A 25,147-nucleotide genomic window follows, 5' to 3' on the forward strand; every position below is an offset into this window, starting at 1 on the left:
TTTGGTTTTCCTTGTCTAAAGTAAGGGACAGATATCGAAAGGTCAGGAAAAATTAGTCACCCATTTGCAGAAATAATACTGCAGGTTTCTGAGTGACAGCAACAGCTCCAGCCAGAAACCCTTATCTGTATGTAAGGAACAGCCTTCATTGTAAGAGTGTTACCTATGAAAGATGGGACACAAAGGGGAAATCATCCATTTCTCTTTGCAGATGCAGAGCACAGGGGGATAACTGGCCTGCTCCAAACCACACAGGTGACAAGTTAGAGGAGACCTGGTCCTGCCCCAGTGCCACTGGTTGCAGACTGGAGCCAGCTTTGTCTCCCCTCTCCTGCCCCTCCTCCTGCCTGCTGCAGGCTGTAGTAACAGGCTCCTGGAGCCAGGCCATGAGCTGGGGAGAGGCTCACAGCTTGCTGTGCCAGGGCCTCTGCCAAGTGGCTCCATTAAGAACTGCTTTCATGATTACAGTGCTTATGCAAGCGGGGAGCAGGCTTTTGGGAGGATGTTTATATTGCACAGATCCTTTATCTGGCTGGACTATCTCCTCATTACCTGCATCGAAGAATTGCCTGCCTTAGTGGCCAATAAAACTAAATTGCTAAAGCCAGCTTTGTGTAACCCTATTTACCTTTTGTACCAGATTAACCTTTATCATATTTGCAAGTGTGTTGGGAAAGTAACATAAACAGAGGTAGGTGGTAGAGGCAAAGGCCAGCCTGGAAGAGCCAAGCACTGCCCTGTTTGCCAGGGCAGCACAGATAAGAGGAGGCTTGTGCCAGGCAGGGAGTTGAAGAGAAGCTGTTGCCAAGCCAGTCCTGATGAACATGATATTTGAAGGAGTCTTCCACACCTTCTCTGAATTAGCAGAAATGGCTGGGGCTGAAGGTAAACAGTGAGGAGTCCAATATGCTGCAGAGATAGTTGGTGGGGAAATGAGTCCTCAGGGCTGGCACAGGCAGGGAGCTGTCCTGGTGACTTGGCAGCTGGGTCAGTGCCAGCCTGATGTCACCACGCTCTACCCAAAGCACAGCCACCACCCTGCCACACTCAGCCCACACCTGGGGCAGGACCAAGGTGCTTGGAGGGATCTCTGTTTTGTGAGCTATGGAAGGACTTCAGGTGTCAGGGATGGGGGCTGTCTGTTGGGATAAAGACTGCAGGGACCTGGGGGACCAGCTCCTGAGCAATGACATCATGGCCTGTGTGTTTGCTGGTGTATCCCTACTGCTAAGGACAGGAGGGTTTCCAAATGTTCAAATGTGGGAGCTTCCTGTTTTTCTGAGAGCCTGCTCTGTTGGGCTCACTTGGAGCAGATCTGGTTTCTTGGTCAGTTCCACTATACTTGAGCAGCTCCTTCTACCTATCCTATCCAGCAGGAAAAAAAAATTACTTTGAGAATATTTATCAGTGAACAAAACAAAAGTACTGCCTGGGCAAATGATCCCATTCCTGTAGAATGTGTTGCTATGCCTTTTTCCTGCTGATATATTTCAAATAAACATGTGTCTACACAACTTCATGATAATTACAGCCCTGGCAAAATTTCGAGGATAGATTAGTTTTACGAATGGATCTTGCATGGAGTTTGCACTTTGGATTGTGTTAAGATCTTGCTGCTTCAAGTTCAGATGTGTTTCCTAGAAAGTGTGGCTGTGCAAGTTGTAGACTGAGCAGCTGAGAAATCCATTGATTAGTAGCTATGTGGATACCTTTCAATTTTTTCCCTAGTGTTTTATCTTCTCTAAGATTCAGAAAAAGAACTGAAGGGGAAGAATATGAATGTATTTTTTCCACCGTATTTTAATTTTTATTTTGTATCAGGAGTTCTGGACTTCTGGAATATTCAGTGAAGTCAAGAACAATTTTTGCAGTATTTGAACAGTCATTGTGAGCTGTATTGTACCATCACTGAGTTCACGAGGCTGTGTCCCATTAAAGGGAAACTGGAGCTCCCCTTAGTTGTAACTCCAGCTTAGCTGAATGGGAGTACTTGTCCCTTTTATCTCCTCAAGAGGCCTGTTAAGCTAAACTTTGCCATTTCAGTTTAGTGCTTTGCCTCATCCTTAGAAAAGGAGGTCCCAAACCCCTTTTTTCCAGTTAGATCTAACAGGCACAAGAAAAGGAAGGACAAAGATGGCACAAAGCACTGCTTGCCTTCAGGGCAGGGTTTCAGGGTCCTGCTGTCCTGAAGCAGAGAACAAAGGGAGGAAATACCTAAAGAAATCCTGGGGGTGTCAGTGTTTCCAGTGAGAGGTGGGTCAGAAAGCTCATTCTCCATCCCTCACCAGGAAAACTCAGCAAAGACCACACTCCCTGCACCCAGGCTGTGCATCCTGAGTAGAGCTGAGCTTCACCAAGTTCTGAGCCTGGGGTGCAGTTTGGAAATGGAGAATTGAAGCAATGGGAATCTGGTACCCAATAATAACTTGCACTTGGGTCCAGACTGATTATTTTGAACTCTTTCCACCCTACTGAGCTGTTAACAGCAGGACTGTGCCTTGTCTACAGCTCCTGCTTGGACACAGCCCCATGCCAGGTGGGGCAGATGCAGCCAGGAGGGAAGAGGTGGAGCAGCAGAGCCTGTTTCCCCTGAGCCTCTTGGGATGCATCTTGGTTCCTTAGCTGCATGCTTACCTTGCCGTGTTTACTGCTGGTGGCTCTTGAGAGAGAAACATTTGCTTTGTTCTGTTTCTGAGACACCTGGAATGCAGAGAAGGTGAAGTTTCCGGGCAGGTGAACATGCAAAGGAAGAGTTGGGTCTCAGAGCTTCCCCAAGGGGTGTTACCCCTGTTGAAACAGGCTCTTGCTTAAGCTATTTGTTGAACAAATGCCTCCAGTCCTCTGTGCTAGTGGGCTGTGACAGACCTAGTCACAAGCAGCACAGTTTACATGGCATTTTGTCAGCAGCGGGCCTGCAGTTTTGGAATTTTTTTTCCCTCAATCATTTAAGAGAGTTACATCACAGAAAATGCAAGTTCAGTGGAAATTTTACTGTCCTGGACTTTGCAACTTCTGCAGAGCAAGCAGCAGCCAAGCAGATAATCCCATCTTCTCATATCTGTGACTTTGTCCTTCTTGCCTGACATGAATTTGGTCATGATGTCTGTTTATGAGCTGGCTCCTTAGATGCTGGTGAGGACAAAGATGTTGGGAGGGTGTTGAAGAGGAGAAGAATGATGACAGAGATCTGCAGCTGTTGGTTAACCAGTCTCACTTGCAAGGAAGGCCCATAGCAACAGGGAACTGTTAATAACTCCAGAGACTGGATGCTGGCAGGACTGGGGTTTGCTTGAGTGGTGAAATGGTGAAATCATGCTTAAACTCTGTTCCAAAGCCGGGGAGGCAGAGGTATTGTCAAGCTTTTGTTCCCTGTGAGGTTTTGGATATCTTTGCCAGCAGAAACCAAATGTGAGCATTTCCAATTGTTGGGTGAAAGGTCCTTAAGCAAAACTATTGCTCACTAAAGTGAAAAACTTGCCAGATCTCTCTACAGTTACCATCTTGTTTCCAGACCTATAAGGTGCATGTCCTAGGAATAGAATAAAATGCAAGTTGGCCACAAATATTTCCATTAAAGTGTTTTCATTAGAAAATTTTGTTGAAATTGAGACCTTTTTGTGAAAGGATCAGATTTAATGAATTTCCTGTTCTGTAAGTGGTTGTGAAAACAAGTTTAAAATTTTGGACATATATTTCCTTTTTTTATGAAGAGGGACTTTATATCCCACCCCGCCCCATCTCCCATTTTGGCAGAAAAATCCATTTGAATTAAACTTTCATTTGAATTTTTAACAAGTTCATGGAAAAATGTCAATCAAATAAGAGGAAAAGGTCAAGCCTTTGTGTGTTTGGCTACTTCCAGCTCCCTTTCAGTGCTGCACTGCAGGGCACTGAGCTGTCACCGAGGTCTGTCCTGTGCCACTGGTGGCATGTTGGCCAGGGCAGGGAGGGGACTGCAGGCAGGGCCCTGTGACTGCTTGTGCCATTGGGGAGATTAAGAGTCTGTGGCTGCTTTAAGTCATGCAGGGGGCAAGCAGGAGCTGGAAGGACACACAGCCCTTGGGATGAGTCCTGTGAACAGCTGAGTTACCTGGATATGCTTTCCCACCTGTCTCAGGTGCTGGAGGTAGCTTCCAAGACTGTGCAAAATGCAGGAGGGGCTTGTTTTGCTACATGACTTAATCCCCTAACACACTGCTTAAGTGACCTTTCTAACACCTGACAGTTGTCATTGTGTGGCATGCTGTGCTTTCCTGAAAACATAAATGGGATTTATGGCTGCTGTCCTGCCCTCTTCAGCATCATGGAGCATGGCTAGATCAAAGCAGCTCTAAACTCTATAAATTCAAGAAATTGGTGATCTTCTATCCCTTTTCCTAAACTTTGGCCTAGTAATCAGCCTGCTGAAGCCAGAGGGAAGGGACGTAATGGATCCATTGTGTAGGCCAGATTTGCACTAGCATGTTTCAGTCTTGTCTCTAACATTTGGAATAAGTCTTTTCACCAGTTTCCCAGGATATGAGGGCTTGAGAAAATTCAGAGTAGCATAGGCAATGTGTGTGTGAGTCACTTGGTGTGTGAAGCCTTCTCCCAGATTTTCCATGTGGTTTGGAGCAGGATCAGATGAGTCAGGTGGTTATGGGCTGTGAGTGTCACTTGTAGGCATGAGCCTCCCTTTGATCCCTGGTGACTAACCTGTTCATGTGGGGTCTGCAAACCTGGAGAGATCTGGCCTGGGACTCAGTCTCAGTAGACAGATGAACGTAAATTATGGGAGAGGTCTTCTCTTTGCTTCTGTCCTGATTGCTGACACACTTACAGGCCAAAAATACAGACATTCAGGGAGTTATGGCAGAGTTTGAGTGGACTCTCACCTTGTTCTTGCTTATGTCCCTTGTCTGCTTCCTTCACCCCTGGACTCAATGGTTTCAGGGGCACCCTGAAAGAGATTATTTTCCTGGCCCAAGACTGCGCCAAGTCTAAAGGTTCATCTGTGCAGCCTTCCCACTGGCGCTGTTCTCTCACTGTCAGCCTGCAATAATGCATAGCTTAAGTGACATTGCCACTGCCAGAACTGCTGCTGCCACTGTGCAGGAGCTCTCCTGGAGCTCATTGCAAAAAACTGAAAAAAAAAAAAAAATTAATAATTTGGGAATGTATCCCTGCTTATGCTTAGCTGCTACCTGTATTAAACCCACCTGCTTCTGAAGCCAAAAGGCAAAGCTCTTGCTGTTGCCTGGGGCACAGGGTGCACAGGGGAAAGGGTTGCAGATGTATCTTGTCCATTTCTGCTTTCACTTCTGGTAGTCTTGCCAGGTGGGCCATCCTGAGAGAGGGCTTGGACAGATTAGGAGGGATTGGTGATACTGTGCCTTGTTAGAGCAAATAAGTGAGGCTCTGTCAACAGCCTAACACAGCAGGATGTGGAAAACAGTTTGTTTCATCTCCTTTGGAGTAGCTGAGAACAGGATGGGATGCTCTGAACTTCCTGTGTTATGTTTGTCACTTTTCTCCACTTTTCCTTGCATACTCACCCAGCTCTTGGTATCTTGACTGTAACTGGTCTGCAGCAGGGAAATGGTATTTGTCCTGGACCTTCGTTTCCCTTTTATTGCAGTCCACCAATCTCTCTTCTGTCACACAGAGATAAATATTGGTTTCAGAATTGAAGACCATGTCAGGAATAGACTCTAGTTTGTCTTAATAAGTTCATGCACTTTGTTTCATATGATGATATTAATAAACATCTCTCATCTCAAGGCATACTCTGAGCAGGGGTAGGAAACAAAGCCATCCTGACAGCCACAGCTGTGCTTTGCTCCCCTCAGCTTGAGGAGGGTGTTGCTGAGCCCCACAGCCTGTCCATATCAGTGTTGGAGAGGGAAGCAGTTTGACTGTCTTGTCCTGTTTCATCCATTGCCACAAAGTTATTTATTCTTCATGCTGTTTATCTTAGGGCCAACTGTGATAATCAAGAGTATGCAGAGATAGAACTCCATTCATCTGAGGTTCTCTGTAGCTTGGAAATGGTGTTGACTTGTCTTAAAGCACCAGTTCCTTACCTTCCTTTAAGTGTTTTGCTTCTGCCACAGGTTATATGACGGGTTCTACCTGACCTTGGCCAGGGACAGGAGCTAAGTGCATTGTTTAAGGCCCCAGGGTGAATCCATGGCATGACCAGAGCCCTTGGCTATGAATCCTTGTTCCTCAGCCCTCCCCCTCCCCTTCTTGACCCTGGTGTTGTGTACCCTTTCACACAGTCATTATCTTCTGTTTCTGCTGCCTGTTTTTCAGGGTGAGTGGCAGGAGATGTGCTGCATGAGGGAGTTAACTCCACTGAGAGAAGCTCTGCAAACGGTCTGTCTGCAGCAGTGTAGGAGAACTGAAAAAGTGTCATCATTTCTCTTCTCCTATCTAAGTCCTTGGTTTTCCAGAGCAGATCCTGGGATGTGCTGCAGAGAGTCCATGAGTGGGCTATCACACATTGCAGTGTAGGATCTTAAGATGAGGAAATCCCTGCAGGATGGTGCTGATATTCTCTGGGAATACTAGCCCTGAGTGCACTGTGGTAACCCCCAAGGCCATATTCTGTCTTCCCAGCAGACCAATGCTTTTTCCAGGCTCCATTTCTACCATTCCATCCCTGTACCTTGAACAATCAATTTATTTATTCATTTTTGTTCAGTTTAGGCTCTTCTGCTGTGACAGAAAGCTCATGGAAATGAAACATTCCTGGTGGGTTTCCAGCCCTTACAGATGTAAAACTCTAGTTCCTTGAGGTCCCCTCAGCCCTTAAAGTATCCAGTCATGAGTTATTGCCATTTAATGGCAAAATTGGTGCAAGTTTTGCTTTCCACTGTCTGGCAACTATTGCAAGCAGCAAGGCTCAGACAGTCAGAGCCTCCTGCTGAATCAAGGTCATCTCTTGAGCTGTGCACCTTGAGGAGATCAGGGTAAAGCTACACAATGTTTCTGGCTGTATGTGGGTTTTGGGGTAGTGACTGCCCATAAGACAGTGTTATTCTTTGAAGGTTTATGTCCAAGTTCCACATTATCAGTACTTTTAGTTTTGTAGTAACTTGAAGAAAGTAACTTGAAGTTTTGTAGTAAATGAAGAAAGCTCTACTTGCAGACAAACTGTCCTGGCAAAGCAAATTCTTTTCCAGCTGGAAGAAGCTGTAAAGCTGACACAGTCTAACTTTCTTCCTAGTGCAAATAATTTTTTTCTGAGCCATAGGTGTAGGAACTTGCTATGTTGGTGGATGTGGGTGCTTGAAAGCACACAGGCACCAGGAATCTGCATTTGGGGACTATATATACATGTAGTTTAAGAACTCATTCAGTCTTTCTGACACTGCTAGGAAAGGGAGCCCCTTCTCTATAGCAGTGATGGTTATTCTTTTGACAGCCTGATTACTGGCCTACAGCTGCAAACCCCCAAGTCGTTGACTCCTGAAATTCATTGTAAAAACACTTCCACCAAAACCAGACCTGGGTTTGCTCTGCAGTCTGAAATATTTGCCTGGAACATCAAAGTGAGTTTGAAGAGGAAGGGTTACTCGATAGAATTGATGTTGCAATTTACCTGATTCTTTTCCAACTCTAGATATTTCTGACATTGATGTTGTAATCTCATTTCTAAATACCCCTATTTCCTAAATATTTGGCATTTGGCCTTGTTTTTCATTGGATTCTTCTGAAAAGTCAGTACTTACCTAATCACTTTGATATAAACACTCAGTGAATCATGGCAGAGGTCTTCTATATTAATTTATATATGCTTGCAGGAAATAGGGCCATGATCTAAAGGCTGTTCCCATCAGTATCAGTGTGCAGGAAGTTTAAGTAAATGGTTTTTTGGTGGTTTTTATAGCATAACTAAGCTGTTAATACTAGTGCTCTTCCAAACCATGACTTGTGCTTACAGCTCAGCAACAATAGCAGCAACTTAATTTGTTCTGTTGGTGCCCATTGCCTTGATCTGCTCAGCTGAAGGGCCCAATCCAGCCTGAAGCTAAAAGATATTTTGGTTGGACTTGACCATTATAGAAGCCAAGTCCATTGGACACACTGGCTGTAGCATTTCTGCCTTGAAGAGAATTTTTTAAAGGTTGAAGATAAGGCTGAAAGCTCCGCTTACAGGAAGACTTCAAGGATTTCTCCCTTCCTCCCAACCATAAATTAAGAGAGCAGCAACTTTTTTGCCCAGCTTGGAGGTGGCTCTTTTAAAATCAGATACAGACTTATCCCCAGGCTACTGAGACTGGGAGTTATGGTCCTGTTTGAAAATTTCATGAAGAGGAGCTGGTTGATACAACACTGAAACTGCCTCAGGTTTGGAGGCATCAGGGTGCTTGGTTGGTGACAGTGGGGACTCACAGGTCAGAGAAGGAACAAATGAATTTGTGTGCAGGAGATACCCTTTTCTATCCCACAACCACTTTGAGGAGACTCAGTCCCACCTAATGAGGTAAAAATATTTCTTTTTTCTCTCTTTTTAGCTTGCTTTACATGCTGTTATCAGATATACATTCAAACAAATTGCAAGTGAAGCTCTCTGTTATTTGCATGGCTTATAGATGATCAGCAAAGTAGGATCTGTCCCTCTGGAACAGGCTACAAGAGAGGAAGCAAGGCTGGGAGAGTTGGCATGATGTTGGGCAAAGCCTGCTACAGAACCAATATGTTTGTGACCATGCAGAGATAAGATCTTGCACTTCAATAGCACTTCAGATTCAAAGGGATCACTGAAGAAATGATATGCACACAAGCTTTATCTCTCTATTGGAATTGTGTTCTGAGGCAGTGCTGATAAACCAGGTGATGTTGTTTTGAATGGTTTATGAGGACAGGAAGTGAAAATGCTTACTACTTGCTTAAATTTCCAAAGTGACCGAGCTCTGGAAGCACAAACAGCAGCTATTTGCCTATCACCAAATCATGGGGAATAGCCCTGTTTCCAAGAGCAGACACAAAGCCTTTGGTGATAGCTCTGATTTGGGCTCAGTGTGTTCAATTATTTTCAAGTCCTACTCCCTAAAATGATGCAGTGCCCCAGTGCTGCCTGCATTCTGCCTGGTTGAGTCAGACACCCCCTCCTGAGGAGCTCATGTTCTCCTGCAGGATCTCAGCACTGCCCACACCCAGTCCTGCTGTGCTCCAAGAAGGGCAAGGCATAGCCTGGGGCTGGGTGGTTGCAAGCTGTGCTTATGGTCTTTGTTCCTATGGCTACCAGGATGATGCTCTCCCATCCAAAAAGCAGCCAGCCAGATGACTTTCCCTCCATCCCCTTTGCCTGCCTGTACACAGCAGGACTGGTCAGGACCTGCCTCTGAGTAATCCACTTGCCTTCTCTAGAGGGTGTCATCTTAAAAAGAACAGTGACACATGATTTGATACAAACTAAGAAAATATATCCTGAAATAACCAGGGCAGATGTTGAAATCTTATTCCTTAGAGCTAAAGTCTTCAACGTTTTTGATGGCATACTTCTTTTGCTTGAAAGTTGCCTTTAGGAAGAACATCCTTTGTAGATCCATCATGCAAACATTATCCATTATTCCAGTGCCCCCTCAGGATTTTTTTCAGCTGGATGCTTCTGATACCTGAAGAAATGTCCTTATACTCTTTGTGCTCTTTGCCATCTTTTCACTGAGAGAGTGTCCATAAGGAAACACCATCCAAGATGTTTTGGGTATTTAATCTGAGCAGTGATGGTAATAGAGAACAGTTGCAAGTACATAGTATGTAATGCCATTTCTTCTTGTCCTGTCTCTTGTTACCTGGAGCAAAGGGTCAGGGAGTTGTAGAGGGTGATAAGATCCCCCAACCTCCTTTTCTCCATTGACATTAAAGGTATGTTGCAAAATTATGGCAGTTAAGACTGAGTTATGATATTTATACCAGAATTTATACAGCTGTAAAACCTACAGTTAATATTTCTGGCATAGATTACACTCATAATACAAATGGAAAGGGTTTCTTAAAAAGCTGAACAAATGGGAGGTTGGGGTGGGGGGGGATGTTGCTCAAGAGGGTTTGGAACATTAGAATGGAAAAGCAACAAAAGCAACACTGAACTCCCAAGACAATGGGAAAGTTGAAATATTGACAGAATAATTGACATAGCTGACTCAAAAAATATCGTGTCAGCTGTTAACCCTTCTAGTGCCAAATAAAGGAATCAATTATTGCCTGAGAAGCTGAACACTCCACTAATGATGATGATGATTTTGACTGAGTAGAAGTAGCAAAGAAGTCCTTGCGCTAAGACATACTCAAAATCAATACTTTGGGGAATTAGGTGTTTAAGGAGAACTGAAAGGAACAAATGTTTCATGTAGAGTTTTTACAAAAATAACATTAGATAATGTTTGCAGTGTACAGAACCAGAGTTCTGAACAACATCTGATATTGCTAAAATATTTCTCTAAATACTAGAAAGGTAAGTGTGCAACCAACCCCTTAGGGATGTTCACCAATTTCACAGCTCTTATCTTTCTGGCCAAGAAGTGCCAGCACGGTTAGATCATCAAGCATGGAAAATGAGGAAAGAGCTGAGGTTTAGGGAATGTTTTCTGGAGTGTTTAGGTCACCACAAGTCAGATATTTTCAAAAAAATGTTGGTCAGAAATGTAGTGTAGTAGGTCTGGATTTTGTAACGGTGGTGAAAAGTACAGGTTAGAGACCATGGAAAGGGGTACAGCCTGTTAGAAGGTACTTGGATGTAAAAGCAATTTTAATAGATCAATGCAAAGTTTTACGTCAGCAGAATTGAGAAAGCCTTGGAAAAATCTGCACTTTTAAAGTGTGTTTGCTGTTTACAAAATATAGCTAATCTGAGTGAGTGGGAGCAGTCAATATTGTACATAATGATGAAGAGTAAAAAGAGAAGCTATTTGTATTTCACAACTCTCCTACCACTGTGTTAGAAAAACACATGAACCTTACATAAGGAAGTGAGTTAAATGAAGAATATGAGCACTTTTTTTCTGTTGTTGCTTCCAGGAGAGTGTGGGGCTCAGGAGAAAAGGATTGAAAATATTTTTATGCAGTATGCATACTGAGAACATGATGCATACAATTTATATCTGTAAAATATTATCCTCTCTAACATTTTCATTACAGTCTTGCATTTGACTGAAATCTCTGAAGGTTGATCAAAAAACAGTGGGAAATGGAACTCCTCACCCCCTACACTTTCTTTCCTTTTCTCTGAGAAGTCTCTTCTTTTTTCTCCAAACTCTTGGTTTTGATGGTGTATTTTTTGTCCAAACACCTACTACCACAGTATCTAAACACCTGTGAGGAGTTGCTGCTCCAGGATGTGGTCAGGTTCAGAGGGACACAAACTGATGAATATCTCATTCTACCTCACATTGTGTGCCACCTCACACAAATCTTTTTTGGCCAATGAATCAAGGAAGGATGTTGGTGCATGATTTGTTTACAGAATGCTTGGTGCAGGGAAGGCAGGAATGGGCAGGTGGAGACAGGACATCCAAATGCTTTGGGAGCAGCTGTTTAAAACAGCCTGGAGCTGACTAAAGCTCTCTTTGAGGCTGACAGTTTTACTGTCCTCTTCCATGTTTTACTGAAGGATCTGGAGCAGCAAAGCCCAATATTTTTGAAATAGGGTCCCACTGTCATCACCGTCCCCTCTGCCCCAAGCCTCACCCATCTCTGGTCTCCCTATCCATGCCCCTACCAGTGCTCCTGCCTTATTCCCACCTCAGGTTTGAGCTTTCTAGCCCAGCCCTGCTGCCAGGTGCAATCAGGCAAATGGAGATCCCAAGCTGGTAGGCCTGGGGAATGCAGCATTTAAGCCCTGCTCCACATCATGCTTCAGTTTTGGTTTTGGCTTAGGTGACCCTGGGAACCTGACAACTGAAAAGAGACGCTTCCTGTAGCACCCAGCAAATTTCAGAGCTAACTGAAAAATCACAAGGAGGACTCATAAGATTGTAAGGATGTGGGAACAAGAAATAAATGGAGATGTTTAACTTTGTTGCTTAAATAACTGCTTACAAACAGGAGAAACGTGTCACTGTTGATAGTGAGTAGTCCATAGATGAGCAAGGAGAGCCTCACTGTGCCAATCTTTTGGCTGAGTGTGGCTTGACAGAGCAGCAGCTATGCTTGTGAGACCCCCTTTCCCTTCCCTCTGCTCTCTTGACTACAAAATGGGGTGATGATGTCTGTCCACATTGGACAAGTGATGTACAGTAGCCAGAAAAAACCTGTGTGAGGCCTAAGCTCACCTTTCCTTGCAGCTTTTGTTTGTTTCACAAATAGCAACAGCTAAATGAATAAACCAGAAAATAAATATTTTATAATGAAATATTTAAAAAATGAGTGTGTGGTGGTGCTTTTCCCTGTAGCTAGCTGGTGAAAGCATTGCTAGATGAGGCTCCAGACCCAGTTTCAAATCCCTTCTCTGTGTTCAGAATCAGAATCTGGATTTAAATGTCTCTGATGATACAGAAGGGCCTTGCCAGGTGGCTGTGAGCTGTTTCACGATGGGTTTCTCTATCTTTCTATCCTAGTCCTTGTGGAGGTGGGTGCAGTCAGCAGGGACAATCTGTCATCAATCTGAAAAATGACTAGGCCATCTCAGGTGTGCTGGAACAGCTGTCACTGGGCAGTCATGCCATTGCAAAACACTGTTCAGCTGTGCACGCCTTACTCATAAGAAGATGTTCCTTTTCCTCTAATTACCTCGGTGCTGTTGTTACTCCCAAGCAGGCTGGAACACTATTAAGTAGTAATAACTACTGATACCTGTGGGAGAAATAAGTGTTAATACGTAGCTCGTTAGGAGAGCTCCAGGAGGAGCACAGAAAGGGGGTTTTGTCTTGTTCAAGGCATAAAGCTCCCATGAGTGAGTCTGGATGAAGGCTCACTGGCAGGAGGGTACACTCTGAAGACAAGCAGCTTGGTCCTGGGAATTGAACTCTCTCAGGTTAGAGAATGAGAGAGCAATACTGACAAGCTGAGCCTCTGCAGTTTATTTTTGTATTTATTGTGGTTTGCTTGTTATCTGTATCAGAGGTGGCCAGCAGAACTAGGGAAGTGATCCTTCCTCTGTATTTAGCACTGATGAGGCCACATCTCAAGTCCTGTGTCCTGCTCTGGGCCCTCAGTTCAGATGGACATTGAGGGGCTGGAATGGGTCCAGAGAAGCTGGTGAGGGGTCTGGAGCATGAGTCCTGTGAGGAGCAGCTGGGGTGTTTAGCCTGGAGAAAAGGAGGGTCAGGGTTGGCTTTGCCACTCGGCACAGCTCCTGGCAGAAAGCTGTAGCTGGGTGGGAATTGGCCACCCCTGCCTGGGAACTCGTGATGGGATGAGAGGATGTAGTCTTAAACTGTTCTGTGCTGGACATCAGGAAGAGTTTCTTCATAGCACAGGTGATCAGACCTTGGAACAGGCTGCCCAGGGAGATGTGGGGTCACTGTCCCTGGGGGTGTACAAGGCAAGGCTGGCTGTGGCACTCTGTGCCATGGTCTGGCTCACATCCAGGAGTTTGGTCATAGGCTGGACACAATGATCTCAGAGGCCTTTCCCAACCTGATTGATTCTGTGATATCCAGAAATTTTTCAAACCAAATAGAAATGCAAACTGGCATTGAGTCAAACCCTTGGTCTGACTATGGGTATATGGAAATGAGCTGGAGTGGTCAGGATGGGCTGGATCACTTCAGCCTGCTTTGAATGCCACACCTCAGACCTTTCTTCTGTATTGTGAGGAGCCTTGTGTCTCCCCATTCTGCTGAAGCAGGGAAAGGAAAATCTCAATGAGCTGCACCTTTCACAGCACAGTTGTACTGGGAGGTGTTTCTGGGTAAGAAGACAGTGGGATGCTTGTGTTGCCAGCTGGACATCTTGGTTTTCTTCCTGCTTTTTCCCTTGCTGATGATGAGGGGTCTAATCATGTGATTTTTCACCACTTTGAGAGTGGCCTTGGGTGCTGCTTGGAGTCTGAGTTTTCAGCACCACTTGTCCAAGTTGCCATCCGTGGCCTTCCAGGCCTTGTTCCTTCCTTCTGGGAGGTGAGTTTGTGAGTGTGTGTGTTATCCTTTGAGGGTAACACAGGTGGTGCACTGTAGCTTCTCGAGGTGTAATTTAGGGCTTTCTAACTGCACTCCTGATCCTTCTGCTCCTTTTGCCCTACTTTAAGAGAAGAGCAGGCTCTTGTACTGCTGTCCATCCCAGTGATGTCCTTGCTGAGGCTTGCTCTAGTCTGGGGCATTAAAAAACTAGAAAGGACATACCCTGTTATCACTGTGCTGTGGCAAGAACACAGTTGCATTCATGTAGAACCATTGCAGTCTGTTTGTAAGACATGATATAATTGAAAAGTCTGGCACATTTCCCACAGCAAACATTGTTAATCCCCACTAGCTAGGATTAGTCACCACTTCTTACAAGGCTTGACACAAATCTAGCAAGTTATTCAGTTAATCCACACTTACAGGATAAATATTGCATCCTATGGGAAATTAGGCAGTGTCTTCTTCCTCTCCTATTGTGCAGTGATGCATCATGTCCTTTACACCTGAAGATGGAAGGGAAAAATGCAATAACATGTGATAGATGTTAGCAGACACCTGCTAGCACAATGCAGCTGGATCAGCAGGGAAATTTAGTATAAAATAACTTGCTGAAACCAGGCAGTGGATATAAACAGCATCTTTGTGCTCTTTGTGGCACTGCAGAATTTCCCCTTTATACAACAATGAGCACTTGATGCCTCACAGCTGCAGGAGTCTTCTAAGAGTCCCATCTTCCTCTTTGCTGGGGGTTTTCTCCTTGTGTCATCTCAAGCTGTATCTCCAAATCATTGGAATTGGGTGGTGCATTTCCCATCAAACTAAGGCCTCTGAGAGGAAGGTGTTTCAGGCTCTGAACATTTGTAGTATCCAAATTACAGGTCCAAGTTTCCTCGTAGGCAATCTCCAAAACAGCAAGATCTTACTGATTGGGTGGCCTGAGATCCTATTTGTCTGGGCAAAAGAGCTGAGGGGATCTGCAGAGACCAGGTTTCCAGTTCTTGGGCAATTTAGCCAGGGAAGATAGCTTGAAGAAGAGCACCAAGGAAGCTTGGAGACTTCAGTTCAGCAGCCCTGTCAGGGAGTTTCTTCCAAGCCTGCACATTGCAGCTGTCCAGTGAAACCATGATCACCAGTGGGCACAAGCAGGGAAAGAAGGGGTCTTTTGGCTGAGGAGGTCCTGATTTATGAGGACTTCTGGAAATTTCTCATTCCAGTGTTGTTTGATCCAAAACCTTTTAAAAATAAATTATTATTACTGAAGAATTCCCTTAGACATTTAACTCCCCCAGTGCTTTAGAACAACATAAGTTCTATTTTATCTTGGGTAAATAAATAATTACAAAAATGAATTAATGTTTCTTCACCTCATTGATTTATCACCTCATTTGACTGAGTAATGTTTTCAAGGATTTTAAGCTTAAATTTCATTCCCAGTCAGTAATGTGGGTTTGTAAATCTTAAGCAAGGTGCATTTGAAAAGAGAGGACTCATGCTAAGAACTTTTTCTGCTTTGACAATCTGTCTGGTTGCTTACCCTCATTACTGTGTGACTAAGTTTCCTTAAATCTAGTAATGAATTATGTTCCCTCTTGATCCATACCAAAAATTGTTGTAGTAACCATGAGTGTGACCAGCCCTGGCTCCCCAGCATCTTAGTCTGAGTGAGTGCTGGCTGCTGGGAGGAGTCTGGCATGGATTTTGTAACATATCATCACATCTGGTAGTGTTTGTCTTATCCTTGCCCTTTGCTTCTGAGTGTTGGTTGTCTGCCTAGGAAAATTTAGGATTTGCTTCCATCTTATCATGGACTTAAAGGGCTGAAATAATTGTAGACATGATAGTGATTTTAACACAATTTTACTGCTCTAAGTTGTGAGTCCAGTGTAACTGAGCTGGTTTTAACACTTGTGCCTGCTGATTGTGGATGTGGTGAGGACCTGTTGTCACACTTGGTGTCTGCTCAGAAGCTCTCCTGAGTGTAGCCTGGATTTTTAAATGCTTAAACATTTCCATCATGTTTCCTCAAGGCAGGTCAGTACTTCAGGAAGGAAGCACCCAGCTCACCAGTCAGGTGCACAGGTTGTGATGTTCCTGTTCTTCCCAAGGACATCTCTCTTGAATGATAAACCCTGCTGGCAGGGCTCTCTCTGACACTGCCCTGCAGCCCCTGGAGGCAGGAGCTGGTGTTCCTTTCATGCCTGGAGATGTCTGGGGGGACGTTGCAGACTGGGTGAGGTAAATCACTGAGTCAATTGGAAACTGCCAGCAGTATTTTTCTCCCCTCTGTCCACATCTAGAATTTACACAAGAAGGTCATGTAACTGTTGTTTCCTCTTCCACATTCCCTGTCAGACAAGGTCATTTTCGAAACCAATGACCAGTTAAGCTTTAATTCTGCAGCCATGGAAAATGATTATCAAAAGGGACAAGTTTCAAAGTAGATGATTAACTGGCACATCCGACCGCTGGTTACAGTTTAACAGGACCCTTTTGCACAACTCCCTTCAGCTGCAGTGAACTTGAACTCATATGAAAATGAGTGAGATGTAAGGGGTGACTCTCCCAATAAATCCTGGCTGAATAAATAGATGGTGAGAGAGAGGACAGGGTGTCCCCACAGAACAAAATCCTTGGAGCTCTCCTTGGAAGACTAAATTTTGCTCCTGCTCCTAGTCCTTTGTTACTGCTGGTATAATTCACTTTGTTTTCTTTTGCCAGGGTTGTGAGAAACATAGCACAGTCTCAGTTGTGCAGGTACAGCCTGTCACAATTCTGGACTAGTGATGGCACCAAGGTGGATTAAAGCCAGCCCCACTCCTGTGTTGGCTCAGGTTTTGGAGTATTTAAGAGCCAGGCCAGGTTTGTGTGAGATGTAAATCATCAAAGAGGGAAGGGCAGGGATGTACACCCATGCCTGGAGGAGCAAAAGGAAGGATGGGTTATCCCAACATAGCCTAGCCTAAATTGATCCTTCTACTGCTGTGTTTTGGCAATATTGTTTCCTATTGTTTCCAAAAAGAAAATGTTGCAAGGCTGTGCCTGTTTTGGTGCAGAGTGTGCATCCAGTGTTTATAGCCCTCCCATCAGAATCAACAGCAGGGTTTGAACGTTTCAGTTTTAATACAGGGGAGAAAGGAAGGCTGACAAACCAAAAAGGAGCACAGCTATGAACTGAAACCTTGAGAAAAACAATGTTACAAGGAGGGCTTTTTTTTAGTAAATTAATTAATTGCTTCAGGCAATTGCATCAGGCTTTGCTTTCTGACTTCCCTTCACCATGTCTGAAAGGTGCATTTGGGAACTTCAAGCCATCTTGCCCCAACCTGAAATGCAGCACATGTTGATGTGGTTAAAGCCATTCAGATCCAAACCATTATCTGCCAGTCACTGATTATCACAGTCACTGACATCTGGGGAGCTCTGCCTACCTGTGTCAGCAGAGCATCTGGCACAGGTCATACCCCCCTTGTTGAAAAACTCACCAAAATTACTTTTTCCAAACTTCATCCTACTTGATCCAAAATTACTATCCTGAGCCACTACAGCCACCCTGCTTATAGGTATCCAGCCAAGCTCCTGTGCCACTGGCACAGATGTGTCTAGACTGTCTGAGGCTGTCCCTGTTTGACTGCAGTCTGGTCCAGAGTCCATCTGCTTACATAAGAAATAAGCAGGATGTGCCTTGCTGTGGTTCTGGAGGAGGCAGAGGCATCCCCATCCTGGCAATGCTCCCCAGACTCAGTTGTCTTGTCCTCCCTGACTGACCCCTTCCAGCTCACCTACAGCAGAGGGCAGAAGTTGGCCTTTACTTTGGTTTATTTATGGTAGCTTCATTTTGGTTCTGTTGCCCGTTAGTAATAAGGAGTGAATTCTGTTCTTGGCTTGATCAGGGTAACTGTGAGCAAGCTCAAGCCTGTGCACTTGGAGGCTGTTTTTAAAAGCTGGCTGCTATCAGTGTTATGGTGTAAAGCTGACAAATCTTTTGAGAGAAGGTTATGGGGCTGCCTGCAGAGGCCTGACATTACCTTCCACTGACAGTGATAGAAACTGGTGGTGTATGTTTCTGTGGTATCAAGGAGTGATATCTAAAAGTTACCCCTGCCTAAAGGACTAATCTGCTAAAGTCCTTCTCAATGGTTTCTGAGCTGGGCTAGAGCAGCTCAGAAACCATTTTCCCACTGGCTGTGCCTGCCCTCCCCTTCCCCACAATCAGCTTTGAGGCAGAGCTTTGACAGCTTTGTATGCACAGCTCAGTCAGAGACCAGAGCAAACTGGTGTCTCTGCTGGACAGCTCTTAATTGAGATCTGCAGAACTGAAAGGTTCTGGCAGTCAAAAACCTTGGTTGTAAGGTTTTTTCCCTTTTCCTTTCTAGCCACATGAATGGAAACTGAGATCCTCACTTAGTGATGTGATCCCCATTCCCAGATCTTATAGTGAAGTTTCAGATGTTTGGATGCAGGAGCAGAGGAGCCAGCACTGGCAAACTCCTTGTTCCTGTTGGAGGTGCTGCCCTTGCCCTGGTGGAGGGGGCTCAAGTGTGGGACCTGTGCAGTTACACTCCAGCTGGAAGTTCCTGGCCCTTGCTCTCTGCTGTCCCAGTTGTGTAACTGTTTGTGAGGGGTTGTCCAGGGGTTTATGTCTGCTAAATCACTTCCATAAAATGCAAGATGTTGAAAATAGGGAAACAGAGGCCTGTCTTTAATATTGCCAACAAGACAAGGTTTCTGGGAAGAATATCTGAGAAAAAATCAGCTGCTATGTCTGGGGATAAAGCTGACAAGAAGTGGCCCTGGAGATCTCTTTCAGATCTGAAATAGAAGCTGATAAAGTCTAGGAAGATGTTAAATGGTTAACCACCCTTGGGCCACTGTCACTACAACAACACTGCTGTAACAACAGCAGCAGAGGCATTTCCTAACATCTTTCTCTGTAACTCCACTGGGACCCATTAGTCCCTTGTTTCCCTGCTCTCATCAGCCTTCTACCTTTTAAAAGGCAGAATACTCATATAAAGACATTTAAAAAAATCCAGAATTCATTTTACATGACAGACGTTGCTGTCAGATTTAGGAAGATGGCCAAAAGGCTAACAGAACTGAAGAACAATTGAATACAAACATTTTTCAGTGCCAACTGATCTACTGTGTTCTAGAATGTTATTTTCAGAGCAGCTTTTTCTATGCCTGAGCAACAGAGAGGATTCATCAGGGTGCCCAGGAGAGTGCCAGTGGGATCAGTGGCCTTATGCTCCAGCAGCCAGCTCTTTTTGGACTATGCATTTTCTACAATGATTATCTATGTCCTTTCTTCTGTTCCTGCTGGGTGAAGGACTGCCCTGTAACTGGTCCCTGTTGGGAGCAAGGACCTGCTGCATTATAGCAAATGATTCCTTGATAGAGGAGTAGATTTGGTGTATTCATGTGATATTGCATATCTTTGAGCCCTCTCTATCCAGCTTAGCTAAGGCATTGCAGCAGCTGACAGTGCCTACACAGTGCCCAAGACTGTGTAGGAAGCTGGTAGCTGGTGGTCCCAGCTGGGAGGCTGTTTCCCACAGAACTGGGGAGCATGAAAATTTGCCCAGCCTCATGTAACTACAGAGTTTGTGGTAATTGGGAGTGGGGCTGGCCCAGCCTCATCCCCAGTGGGCACAGCTGTGAGCAGCACTGACAGCAATGAGCCATGGAGTGCCCAGGGGCACTGAGCAACCACCAAAGGGAGCAGAGGGCACACAGGTGCAATGCATCAACAGGAGGGGATAAAAGGTTGGGCTGAAGAACAAGAAGGGCAGATGTTTGCAGCCTTCTGAAGTGAGCTGGTGTTACTCTGTATGGGCTGAAGCTTTCTGAAATTGTGTGGGGATAGTCTGTGTATTGTGGCTGTCTCAACTGTGACATGTGCTGTGACAGCCTCAGGGACTGGGCCATTGCTCTACTTTTCCACAAACTGAAGCTGGTTTGATGCATGCTGAGGAGCTGGGTCAGAGCTGGACAGGTGTAAAGCCACTGCCTGAATGCTTTGCCCCTGATTACACTGGGGAGGCTTGGCTCACTCTCCTCCCATTTCCTCCCCATTTGACTGCAAGGTTAAAAGTACTGTTTGCTTTTGTAGCACTGGCCTGATTTCACTGGTTTATACTGCAGGCTATTGGTGGAAAGTACCTAGGCACTGAAATGTTAATGGTAAATATTTCAATCAGCATGCTTTTGTGTTTTATTGTCTTCTGTTGTTAGGCTTGTGCAGTTTGTAAAGGGCCAGGGGGATTCCATAAGAAAGAACATAATGTAATCTGTATTGTTACACACCTTCCAGTGTCAGTCTCAAGGAAACCCCAAGTGCACTTCTGTTCTTTAAGGACAAGGGCAAAGACTCAGTTTGGATCAGAGACCTCAGTGCATTGAAACTGAGAATTTGTCTAGAAAAACCCCAAAATCAATAAGGCTGTTGGTGATGGTTTAAAGAGGTAGCTTTGGGGGTAGGATTTTATCTTTCAAGGGGTGTGTGGGGAGGAGGAAGCAAGTGGCTGTGAAAGATGGATGTAAGGAGAAGCTTTTGTATCTGCAGTCCTTCCATTTTATTGCTTTATTATCTGTCTGGGAGATGATAGAGAAAGACAGAAAACAAATAGTTGTTTGTTTTAGAAGTAGTTTAGTCTTTAGCTAGAAGGTTGGGCGAGCCCTGTATTGGCCTTAAGCCACATGTTTTGGTTTGTTTTTTCTCTAGGTGTCAAGGAAGGATAATTTTCTTTCTTTTTTTTTTTTTCTTTTCCTTACTGAGCTGAGACTTGCTGGAAAAGTTCCTCCAAAATCAAATTCCCTTGGGCTTAGCAGAGTTACCCTGGAATAAACTCTGTTTGTGGTATATGGGGCATTGGGCAAAATACATGGCAGGCCCTTTGCAGTGGTCTCTCTGTTGTGTCTTGCCAACCACACAGGGATTTCACAATTATTGCAGTATGGAAACGATCCAGTAAAACTTATTATATAAAGTTTTTTTTTACAAAGGCAAAGGACAAAAAGAAGGGCAATGCACTCAGGAACCTGAATGCTGGGCATAGAGAACACCTGGTTTATCTCCACTGAACAAAGTTCTGCCACAAAACCTGTGTGCATGAGCACAAATGTCAACAGGGGCACAAGAGCCCTCTAGGTCTGGCCAGCAACCTCAATAGTCTAGGCAGCATTTTCTTTTAATTTTCTGGTAAGAACATATCCTGCCCTGCTGTTACTGCTGTAGTAATTGTTGGGTTTAAAACTCTAATTTGCTAATAAACAATGGCACTGTTTTGGGTCAGCCTGTGTGTTAAATCCCCAAATCTGTTCTGTGAAAAGAAGGAAAAAAAATATTTAGATTGGAGTTGAACAAAGTAGCTTAATTAAACAGCTATTACTGGGCCAGCAACTCCTTGTTCCATTCTTTTCTGGAAGCTAGGCTTGGTGCATGGTGAAGAGAAGCCCCTTTTCCATTTGGAAGTGTGATATAGCAATAATGGATTTGAGGCCATTTCCTTATTTCTTTCCATTACTTTGTTGGCAAGTGAAAATACTGTCAGGGTCATGTACTTTATCTTCTGAGGGACACAGGTTCTGCTCTGCCTTCATTTCTTGATGCCAGACAAATTCTTCTAATAGATGAAACCAAGCTGAAATTCACTGGGTGTTTAAAACTCATGGTGATATGCAGAGAATGTCCCTGCATATTCAAATATTTAAAGAATTTATTTCAAGAGGATTTTTAGAGTGAGGGTGGTGAGGTGCTGGCACCAGGTGCCCAGAGGAGCTGTGGCTGCCCCATCCCTGGGAGTGTCCAAGGCCAGGTTGGGCACTACCTGGTCTAGTGAAAGGTGTGCTGCCCACAGCAGAGGGATTGGACTAGATGACCTTTAAAAGGTTGCTTCCAACTCAAGCTATTTTTTGATTCTATGATATCAACTTATCACCTAGCTAGTGATAAGATACAAAAGAGCAACTCTGCCAGAGGAAATGAGATTCCTGTGGCACTGAATGAAATATTATCTTGTGTGAACCAGATGAAATGAGGGCTCAGAACCTCCGTGTTCAGTCCAACTACAGCAGTTTCAAAGAAGATCCAACAACACTACAAAGAGCTTTTCCTTTTTTCCATTTCCCCTAAACAAAGCACTTATCATGGAAGTGAGAATGAGAAAGAACAGGTCATCCCATGGGCTGCTGTTAGATCAAACCTGGTAGGAAATCCAACTTCCAGCTGGCATGTTACAGTGGCCAAAGGAGGTGAGACCAGAGCCTACCTCCCAAATTTCAGCTGTGCAATCAGATCCAGGAAGAGGCTGGCTCAGAGCAATTCCGCCCTGAACACACGTTTTCCATCAGACAGCCATTTAATGGTTTTAACAACCAGAGGCTGTGTCCAATGGACTTTTTCTCTGAATTTGTCTAAGTTGGTGCAAAATCCAGTTGTGGCCTCTATAGGAACTCTTGGCATATGGTTGCCCAATCCTACCATACATGAAAGCATACAGTTAGTTAAGCTACAGATATTGCTCCTTGTTAAACAAGCCACATCCCAAGACCTTGTTTATAACACAATGGGAGGGAGCACATTTGCAGACTGTTTCATGGCAACTGAAATCATAATTAGCACAGCTATCTTCATATGTTGCAAGATAATTTCTCTTCTGGAGAGGGTGGATGTTAAAGATTATGTAAATAATTAATTAGAATGAAGGACTTACTACTGGCTTGTCTCTAGCTGTGGTATGGTGGACAAAATTGTATAACTCACATTTTTGAGCCATCATTGTAGTTTAAATTATAGAATGGCAAAGTGGTTTTAGAAAAGGTTCTTCTGCTGCTTTTTGGTTCATGTCACCCTTTTCAGTGGGAAAGGAGTCATGGCAGAATGATTTCTTGAGCTGGGTGTGAGCTGTGCAGGTAGTTTAGGGCCATGTAGGGAACTGTATGGTCCTTCAGCTCTCAAGCATGGCTGAGAGCAGGAGTGACAGCACAGCAGCCTGTATGGTATTAACTATAATTACAGGCTGCCATTGTTTGGCAGACCAGGAGGAGAAGTCATTTACTGTTGGGGATAAATGGAGGAGGAGGCAGGCTTTTTGAGAGTGTGCCCGGTCCTGCACACTCAGACTGATCTGAAAGGTGTCAGCACCTGCTCCTGCTCTTTGTCAACAGATGCCAGCAGTGCAGCAATCAGGTTCAGAACTGACAGCACATGGTTGACTTTGGAGTTTTTGTATTTTTAGCACTGTTGGTGTCAGAGATACCAACAGCAGAATGATCCCAGTGATTCTCACTGAGTGAGAAATGATTCATGCTCTGTAAAAATAAAGCTTGATGCAAGCAGTCTTGTATCCACTGAAATGAGGGCTGCAGCCCCCAGACTTTTGAAAGGACATTTCCCTCCCAGTTCTTTAGAGAAGACATGCAAGTTTTCCCATTAGTGTGGATCCCTGTTTCTGGGCAGCTCTCCTGAACAGTGTTTTCTGCCATCACTGTCTTTTGCCCTGGCCTGGCACTGAAGCTGAGCATTTAGGAGATGTGAACTCAGATTACATTCGACATCCCCAATATTGACATGAATTGTTCTGTTCTCCACTGCAGCCAAATGTTGGTGTCTTCAGTGAAGAAGACTGTAATAGTTGATGTTTCCCTCTGACCATTCTTCTGATGGTTAAGGGGAGAGACAGGTGAGATTGTGATCCTGGAGTGTCTTGCCTCTGGCCATCTGCTCCAGGTGCTTTTTGAGGCACAGAGAAGGTCTATTTCCAGACAAGTAGCTCTTGGTTTCAGTGGGAGAATCTGGATCTTTAGTAAAAGGTTTTACATAGACTTGATATAAAAAAAGGGGAGGGAGTGTGAGTGGGAAAAAATATTTTAGTAATGCTTGTGGTTTACAAGGTCTTATGATATTTCAACAAATGGCATGTGCATGCCATACTGAGGCAGTCGTGGAAGCAAATTCAGAGAGTTGATATGTCTTTTAATGAGTTCATTACTTGGCCTCTATAAAAGGGTGTTGACAGATGTGCCAGAGGAAGATGATTTTAGTACAGAAGGCTGGTTCTGAGTCTCCATACCTTTGACAGTTGTTGGTCATATCTAAACCCTTCTCCTTGTAGCAACACATTAAAAATGTGCAAGGTCCCTCTGTGAGGCTCCATCTGTGCAGCAGGACTGTGGAGAAGGCTTGAGGTTTTTCCCTGGGATCTGCTGGGTGATCTTTGATGAGGAATGTTATTCTTCCACCAAGAGAACTCTGCATCCTCACAAAAACATCTTGAGATGAGTGGAGAGGCTCATTGTATTTCCACATACAGGGAAATTCTCCTGTAGGATGGAGGTGGTTTGCTCACCCTGTGCCTGCTCTGCAGTGCAGAGCTGCTCTGTGCATGCTCCTGTGCCAGGCAGATGAAATTACTCAGCTTCAGGAACTGAAATAATGATTCAACTAAAACTTTAAACAAAAGTTGCAGAGTGGCAAAAATACCTTCTTTGGACTTTCCACTGTTCCAACAGCTACTTATGACCTTTCATAGCATCAGATAAGTGGCTTTATCAGACAAAAACCTGAAGCAGGAACCCAGCTTGTTAACAGAAACACTTGGGTTGCAAGTGACATTTCTTTCCTTCCCTTTACAAGCTTGATTGCCACATTTTAAATGGCAACATTTATTCTGAGAAGAGTTGACTGAGACTTTAGCCACATCATTGATTTATGCACCAGATACCGTCAAATTGTATTTGCATTAAAGAATGAGTTGTAAGCAGGGAACTAGAAACTGTACCTTAAAAGGTGAATATCCTCTGGATATCAAAGTTCAGATTTCAGGTCACAGCTTAAAATGAGTATTCCCAACTCCTAGAGTGTACAGGAGGGTGTCTTTCTTTTCTCCTTTTTAAATAAAATTCTACTGAGTAAGGTAATGCAGAATTGGCACTGTTGAAAACAGCATGGAGACTTGAGGCATATCTGCAGAGCAGTGTATAACTATATATAAAAAGGTCAGTTTATAAATTGATTGATTTATTTGCTCATCTGAGGCATTGAGTGACCTCATCTACTTAGAGATAACCCTGGCTACGGCAGAAGGTTGGAGGGG

General features: G+C 44.4%; 1 long non-coding RNA gene across 2 annotated transcripts in view; it reads left to right on the plus strand.

Annotated features, from left to right (window-relative positions):
- Positions 1 to 786: 786 nt before the first annotated feature.
- The window catches only part of LOC108962200 (uncharacterized), a 114,226-nt gene continuing 89,865 nt past the window's right edge, over positions 787 to 25,147 (plus strand). Inside the window, exon 1 of one of the 2 annotated variants that reach the window (XR_003944854.2) lies at positions 787 to 885. This is a non-coding gene — a long non-coding RNA (uncharacterized LOC108962200). Of the gene's footprint in view, positions 886 to 13,696; positions 13,841 to 25,147 lie in introns of those variants that run through there. The other variant, XR_003944853.2, reaches the window with a different exon arrangement.

This window comes from Serinus canaria, chromosome 12 (genome assembly GCF_022539315.1).
Source record: "Serinus canaria isolate serCan28SL12 chromosome 12, serCan2020, whole genome shotgun sequence".
Lineage (NCBI taxonomy): Eukaryota > Metazoa > Chordata > Aves > Passeriformes > Fringillidae > Serinus > Serinus canaria.